General features: G+C 32.3%; 1 long non-coding RNA gene across 1 annotated transcript; it reads left to right on the top strand.

Annotated features, from left to right (window-relative positions):
* The first annotated feature begins 7,305 nt into the window (after nucleotides 1-7,305).
* LOC127104663 (uncharacterized) lies at nucleotides 7,306-8,409 on the top strand. Its single transcript, XR_007794853.1, has 2 exons — nucleotides 7,306-7,705; nucleotides 8,192-8,409. It is a non-coding gene; the product is annotated as an uncharacterized LOC127104663 (long non-coding RNA).
* The last annotated feature ends 255 nt before the right edge of the window (nucleotides 8,410-8,664 follow it).

The following is an 8,664-nucleotide window of genomic DNA, read 5'->3' as shown; positions in this document are numbered from 1 at the left end:
AAGTCCCATATTTTTTGGATTAAAATTGAAATTAATATAAATTTAATAAGAAAAGGCTATTTTAAAAATTAAAATGGAAAATCAAATAATCGGAACAAAGGAGGGCCATCAGATCTCCCTCATTAATTGAGGTGGCAGATCTGATGGCCACGCACATCATGTCCATGGTGTTCCAAAGTCCACACGTCCACAAACTTGGTAATCAGAAACAAGGGTTGAGATCAGATGGCCTGGACAAAGCCAGCGCATCACCGAAGCCCTAGCTTCGGTTATCTTCTTCGATCGCCCTTGCATGGACTGTTAGGACCAAAGCATCACCAAAATGGATGGATTATATATGGTTTTGAAGAGAAAATAAAGGGGAACTCGAATCTGACATCCATTTCTTCCAATTCTCACTATATAAAAAAGCTATGTGGAATTGAAAAATGAGGTGTGCAAATTGAGTTGCTTTAATTTGACCTCAAAGAAATTCAATCTTGTTTCCTACATTGGTAGGACTTCAGCCAACCACAAATCAAGCAAAATTATGAAGAAATGAGAGAGAATCGAAGACTTAAAGTTTGAGAGATTTCACCTTCGGGTGATGAATTATGAGTTAAATCTTGATGCAAATTTAATTGGCCTTGCTTCCTTTTGCTTGCATGAGGTGAACTAAAACTTGATTTCAAGTGAAACCTTCAAGATATTCTTTCAATGGAGGTTATGGGGATTTGTAGATCAAAGCTTGGGCAAGGTCCTCAAATTTTGAGGCAATGGTCGGGTATTTATAGGCTTGTGAATTCATTTCCACACCATTTCAAAAATTGGTCAAAAGTAAAAACTTGTGTGCATGGGTGGGTTGGCATGGATTTAGGCCCAAATGATGATTGCAACACGTCCAAATTCGTGCACAGTTGATGTTGAGATCACTTCATGAAGCCATGCAATATTGGTTGAAAATTGAGTTCAAAAGTTTCCAAATAGGGTCATTCAAAATAACCATGTGCAAGTCCCTCAATTTTGATCCAAGTGCAATTATTTCGGACTCTTTAGAAACTAGCATTAAGGGGAGCAACTTTGATGTTAGAACATTTTCCATTTGAAGCTTTGATCATGATGAATTTTGGTGTGGAAGTTGGAGGAATCAAACATACTTGAAATTTTTTTAAGTTAAAAGTCAAATGACCCCTTTTTCCACCTTGAATAACTTTTGATATGAGTTTCAACTGACTTTGGTTTCTTCTAAAAAGTTGTAGCTCTTTAAATTATATTAAATTTGGTTAAATATTTGACACCAGTTGGAGCTTGCATGATGGAGTTATGGAATTTAGAAATTGAGGAAAACTGTTTGTTCAATGATGATGGCCCAAAATGATCTATAATGTTTCCTCATGGAATATGACCTTGAAAGTGGAATTTGACCTTTCTCAAAGAAGAAAAGTTGGAGAAGACATCTTGAAATTGATCATGAAACTTGGATGATCTTCATATCATAAAAATTGAGCAAGTTATGGTTCTTGGAAGTTAACCTTCTATCTAGGGCACATACAAAATGACCTATAATCTTTCACCATAAAAAATGACTTTCCAAGCAAACTTAGATCTTGATGCCAACATGAAAGTTATTTGGAATGTCATAAAGAATAAACTTTATCTCGGAATCATTTTCATATGATAAAAATTGTAGGAGATAGGGTCTAGGGAACCCTAGATTTGACTAGTTGACTTTTTTGGTCAACCTCCTTGAACCACCTTGCTAACTTGAGCTTCCTTTGATATTTGGGGATCATGGAGGATAATATATGCATAATGTGATGTAAAATTAAGTTTCCCTTGATATATTTTACCAATTGTTGAAGAAACTTGTTGAGGAAGGCACACAAGATACCCAGATGAATTAGGGCTTCCAAGACAAACAAGCTTCAATCTCTTGATGAATTCTTAATAAAATTGTCAAATAAATAATATGGGGATAAATATATGATGCTTTGAACCATTTTAGACCTTTTCTAACTTGACCCCTTACACTTAGGGTCCCAAACCCTAGTTGTGTGAGCTTGATGAGGCACAGGTGGATGCACACAATACCTACAAAAGGAATAAAACTACACTAAACATATTTTTGGATTTCAATTAGTAAAAAAATAAAAAATAAACTATGATACAATCACAAATATGCTTGGTGTAACGGTGATTCGTGACCATCGAGCTATGGATAAACCCGACGTCATTTGAAAAAATCAGAGTCGCCACTGCACCTTATTTATTTCCAAAGGAAAAGGGAAAAGTACGAACAAAACCCAAAGATAAGAAGTTTTCAAATCAAAACTAATAAAATGCCAGAGATTACAGGTAAGGGGGTTGGTTACACAGAGGGAAGGTGTTAGCACCCAATGTGTCCTTAGTACTCCTAAGGAGCCCTTTTTTGTATGCAAGTGTGTTGGTTGAAAAGATGTTTGATAAAGATAGAATGGGGAGATGAGAAAATAATTAATTTATTATATTTTTGTGTTTGACAAGAACTTCGGTCTTATGCCTACGAATAACATAAAAATGAGGGATCAAAACCCCGTAGTTCGTGGTAAAAATTTCAAAGAAAATTGGTGGATTGATGTTAACAAAGGTTTAGAAGAAGAGGGCACAAAATGGACAAAATATTTGAATGAAGTGGTTAATTCTTTTTTTCTTTTCGAAATTAGATCGATATGGTTAAGTTCATTCACAAATTTGATTAAGAAAAAGTTTGAAAATTCATTGGCATAAGGCCAAAGTTTCTACTCATTAAAACATGTCTAAGTTGAAAACATGGAAAAGAAGGTTTTGAAAAGAGGGAGAGATTTTGAAATTAAAGAAATGGGAGGAGATGAAGGGACTTCCCTAGACAAAAATTAAAAGTTAAGAGTTGAAAAGATTTTGCCAATGGGATGCAATCCACAAGACAAGAATGTTAGATAGAAACCCATTTCCTTTGGACTTTTGAGCAGACAATAAGCATAAGTAATATCCAAGCAATTATATGAAGGCCAAGACATCAAATAAAGATATCCATTGTATCCCATCAAGCATTCCAATAGCAAGCAGTCTTTAGTGTCTTCAAATGTATCAGATGAAATATTTCCTTGGCAAACTCACGTAAACAATCATCAGACATCAATTAGAATAACAACATAACAATTAAGCACATAGACAAAGTAACAGATGAACCAAGAGCACTCAAGGTTTGCATCATATGAAAGACACTATCGAGGATAGTTTAGTCTCAAAATAATGGCATTGGCAAAGCCCTTCAGAGCATAGGGAATGTTTCATAATTCTAAGTCCAAGAGTTCAAATCAAGTCCAATAGTCCACCAACATATTTTTAGAGTTTAATTATTATTAAGTATTTTAAGGTCCTAAGACCATAAACAAAATAAAATCACAAGCACACAATATATACAATCACAAGATATGGCTCAAGTGAGCAGAAATGAAAATGATTGAAACATAAACAATTCGCATGAACTGTAAATGGCAATGAATGATAAAGGTACTAAAATTTAAATTGCATTAAGTAAATGACTTGAAAGTAAAGCAATGTTAATAAGGAGTTAGTCAATTATCAGTGAAGAGTTCTATTTGTTCAAGTCATTCTTTGGAGAATACTCAACCATCCATTCACATGTATGAAGACATGAAACCCAGACATCATCCATGAGAAGGGCTCCAACTTGGATAAATCAATAAGTATGCCACTAGCTCTCATGAATGGAAAAAAGGTCAAGTCTTCACACAATTCCATGAAGAATAGGAGACTTACAATCTCACTTACTAGAATGTTATGCCTTGCGGGATAAATTTAGCTCTATGTTAAGCAATCGTAATTGGACTTATGTAGAAGTCACAACTATCTGAGGCCGTGCAATAAAGATATTGGTGTTAATGCATGTTAGAGACTTGGTACAAAAAACCAAGCTCCTAAAACATACCACACACAAAAATAAAGTGGGAAGGATCTATCTCAGTCATGCTCATGTTGATTCATCTGACACAAGGTCATTGATGAATCAACTAGCATTTTGACTTGGAGAAAAGTCATTGGTCAATGATGGATTGGGGAAGAATAAGGATGAAGATGAAGAGGGAAGGGGAAATAGAAACCCAAATTGATCACAGGAGGAATTTCATCTGATCAATACTATCCATTCATCTTGAGGGATGAAATGTACATTTCATCAACCCCCTAAATCCAATAGTATTTATCAAATAAAAGTTCAAATCAACCATAACCAAGGCCAAACAGAAAGTTAAACATCACAAGTCAATCAAATGGCTCAATAATATTTTTAATCAATTAAACAAATAAAAATCAATTTTAAAACCTTAAATTCCTTCAAATCACCAAATAAATGGCCAAGAGATTTATCCTAGGTCAAACAAAGGTCAAAGGACCTTAGACAAAAAAAATTAGAATTTTTGGAAAGTTAGAAGTATTTTAAAATATTTAAAAACAAGTTGTCGTATCTCGAAAAATACGATTCCTCGCGATGGTCGCAGAAATATTTATATTCGAACAGAGTCACCACCGAACTTTATTTATCCCAATGAAGGGATAGGAAAATATCGATAAAACCTTTAGGAAATAGAATAATGGTCATCGCAACCATATCCGGGTTCGGGAGTGGATTACGTAAGGGGAAGGTATTAGCACCCCTTACGTCCGTTGTACTCAACGGGAACCTTTTAGTTCTAATGTGCGTTTCGAGTGTTAATTTATGTTTGTTTGTTATCTTCGAGTAATTAGAGTATTGAAAAGAGATGGATAGGAACCTCAGAAAGGGAAAGGGGAGGTTTTTTATTAGTGTGCTCGCGAAGATACAACAATTTCCTGCCTACGTATCCTTAAATAAGGAAATCAGAGCATTCGTAGTTCGGGGAACTACGGTTGGTTGGTGTTTTTTAATGGACAACTATTTATATCGCATCCTAAAGGCTAAACACTGGCTTGTCTACTCTCGGTGGAGGCTTAAGCATTGGTTTGTTATGCGCATTAGAAAGGATTAAATTGTGTTCTTTTTGAAAGGAGTTTTGGTCATACGGAAGTGACAAGTTGAATTAATATGTTGGATGTTTTGATTGGTTGAGATGTTTTTGGTTGGATGACGATTACTCGGATAGTCGAGTAAGACAACTCGTATCCTAATAGTCGGGAAAGGGAATAGAAGACTCTAGACCACTTTCTGTTTCATCTGAGTAATTATGAAAAGGATTGGATAATAATTAAGGTGTTTTGAATGGATGACGATTACTCGGATATTCGAGTAAGACAACTTGTATCCTAATAATTGGGAAAGGGAATAGAAGACTCTAGACCACTTTCTGTTTCATCTGAATATTTATGAAAATAAGGTTGTATATAGTTGATGTATTTTTTAGAATAAACGACAAGTACTCGAATGACTGAGTAAAACAACTCATATCCAAGCATTTGAGGAAAGGAGTTGAAAGCTCAAAATCATCTCCTTTTCGTATATTTCATTGTGAAAATAATTTGATTAAGTTGTAAGTTGGTGGAAAATGACAATTGTTCGACTGATCGAGTAAGAGAACTCGTATTCAAACAAATGAGGAGAGAAGTTATAAACTCAAAGTCATCTCCTTTTTCATTTCATTGTCATGAAAGTGTTTTGATTTAATCGAGATTTGGATGTTTGTAGAGGAACGACAATTATTTGACTAACCAAGTAAGAGAACTTGTATTCGAATAGTCGCGGAGAAAAAATTGAAAACTCAAAGTTATCTCCCTTTTGGTTTCTTATTATAAAAGGATTTGATTTGTTTGTAGTTGAATGAATTAGAAATGAAGACCATTTGACTAACCGAGTAAGAAAACTCGTATTCAAATAATCGAGGAGAGGAGTTGAAAACTCAAAACCATCCCCCTTTTCATTTTCAAATGAAGTGTTGTTTAGATGTGATTAAGTATTTTAATTTGACTTTCGATGTCGGATCGAGGTTTTAAAAATTGCATTCTTGTGAATGAATTGAATTTATTTAGTGAATAATCCATCTAATCGATTAATTAAAACCGAATAGGTCTCATTGTAAGAAGGCCCAATAGTAAGCCATGTGAGGTTGATGGCGATGCTTTTACAAGCGATCGACTTACAGAGGTATTTTGAAAATGGGCTCGACTTTGAATCGAGAAGTATGTGATTTATTTTGAAATCGGCTCGGATTATTTTAAAATCGATGAAAGCGACGTGATTTTGTCACAATTATAACGTATCATTTCGTGTACACTCAAGGTTCAATATAAACAAAAAGATAAAGAATAATCATGCACATACACTCCTTAAGATAAATAAACATCTAAATTATGAAGGTCATTTGTGATTCTATAATCAATTAATTAATTGAATGTTTAACGAATTATTTTATTTTAATTAAATATAAGTAGTAATAAAAAATGAATATAACCAAATAATTAAATATTAATAATGATAACAACCATATAATTGTGTATTTACTTTTAAAAAAAAAAAATAATAATAATAGTAATGTAATTACATATTTACTATATATATATATATATATATATATATATATATATATATATATATATATATATTATATATATATATATATATATATATATATATATATATATATATATTAACAATAGTATAATTAAAATTTTGAAAATAAAATAAAATAGTATTAACAATAGTATAATTAAAATTTCGAAAATATAATAAAATAATATTAACAATAGTATAACTAAAACTTCGAAAATAAAATAAAATAATATTAACAAAAGTATAATTAAAATTTCGAAAATAAAATAAAATAATGTTAACAATAGTATAATTAAAATTTCGAAAATAAAATAAAATAATATTAACAATAGTATAACTAAAACTTCGAAAATAAAATAAAATAATATTAACAAAAGTATAATTAAAATTTCGAAAATAAAATAAAATAATACTAACAATAGTACAATTAAAATTTCAAAAATAAAATAAAATAACATTAACAATAGTATAATTAAAATTTCAAAAATAAAATAAAATAATATTAACAATAGTATAACTAAAACTTCGAAAATAAAATAAAATAATATTAACAATCAAAACATTTATTCTATTCTAAACTGTGGGGGTGTGAACAATCAAGGAACATGGGCCTAAGAGCAAAGGAAAATCCATAAAGGGTCTGGTCAAACTTGTTGACCTAGGAAGCTTCTTTTACTGAACGGTGACAAGTGTCCAGGGTTGGTGACACTTGTCACCATTACTTTCACATTCCATTGGCCGTGTTAAAACTAAAAAAATAAAGAAAATTGAAACGTCTTTTTCTAGTTTCACTTTCTCTCTTCACTTTCCAACCTAAGCGTCTCTCTCTCTCTCTGCAAACTTACGCTCAGAAGGAGCTTTGCCGAAACCCTAAAAAATTTCTTCTCTCTTGGAGAAGACGACTGAAGGCGGCGACTCTCGGCGGAGCCTCCGTCCATCTCCGGTAACCCTACCCTAAACGTGACCTAACCCACTACCTACAACCTCCCGAATTCGAATCCGGAGTTTGAAATTCCCAAACCAAACTCAAAGCGTTGCATGTTTCGATTTAAAAATAAAAGGGGTTCGTTATATTTACCACGACGAAGGAGGTGAGTGGTGGCTTCAGGCGAGAAAAAGGGAGCGCTTTGATCTGAGTCCGTCGTCGGCAACCCGTCGCAGTTTCAGGTAAGTTTTCTTCCTCAACCTGCTTCTTTGTCTGTTTTCGTGAAAGTTGTTTTAGATTTTCTCTGGGATTTCAAGAAATGTATTTCTGTTTTGCTTTTAGGGTTTTTTGAGATATATTGCTGCTATGTGTTCTGGGTTTGAAAGAGATTGCTCCGTTCTCGTATGTTTTTTTTTGAAAAAATTGTTCTGTTCCCGTATCGTTTTTTCGAAAAACTGTTCTGTCCTTCTTGTTAACTTCTCAATCCCTTTATGAAGAGTTTTTTTAAGTCTTAAAACCTCCTTCCTGTTGTACACTTTTTCTACAGATTATATGGGATTCTATTTTTGATAATCTGTTACTGTTTTAAGCTATTGTCAAAATGCTTTTTTTGAGTATTCATGTTAACCTGCTGGGTAAAGTTTTGAGTAGTTTATTTTGTTGTTTTTCAGTTTCTTAAGTGCTTCTGAAAAGTGCTTTTTATTTAAGCTATTTTTTTCTCTTTGCAGGTTACAGGAATGAAGTGACTTTGATGGAATGGAAAAGTGGGCTGTAAGGTTGGAGGCGCACCCCAGTTCAAAGAGATTTCAATTTGATTACCTGACTTTGGTCTTTAGGATTTATTTCCATTTGTAGCAAATTTCACTGTAATTACCTTGGGTTTTTTTTAAGACAAATGTGTGCTTGGATTATTTGGGGCTTATTGAATTAAATTTTAATTATGTAATTACCTTTTAATCTTTTCAAAATTTAACTCAATATTTATTTATTTATGCTAATCATTCAACTTTTAAAAACAATACACTTCTAACTTAAGTATAATGATTTAATTTTAAAAACAACAAATTTCTAATTTAAGTATAATGACTTAATTTTAAAAAACAAAAAATTTATAATTTAAGTATAATGACTTAATTTTAAAAACAATAGATTTCTAATTTAAGTATAATGACTTAATTTTAAAAACAACAAATTTCTAATT

The sequence above is a fragment of the Lathyrus oleraceus genome, chromosome 7 (assembly GCF_024323335.1).
Source record: "Lathyrus oleraceus cultivar Zhongwan6 chromosome 7, CAAS_Psat_ZW6_1.0, whole genome shotgun sequence".
NCBI classification, from domain to species: domain Eukaryota; kingdom Viridiplantae; phylum Streptophyta; class Magnoliopsida; order Fabales; family Fabaceae; genus Lathyrus; species Lathyrus oleraceus.
The sequence above is the reverse complement of the archived record's forward strand: the minus strand, read 5'-3'. Positions and strand labels throughout refer to the sequence as shown.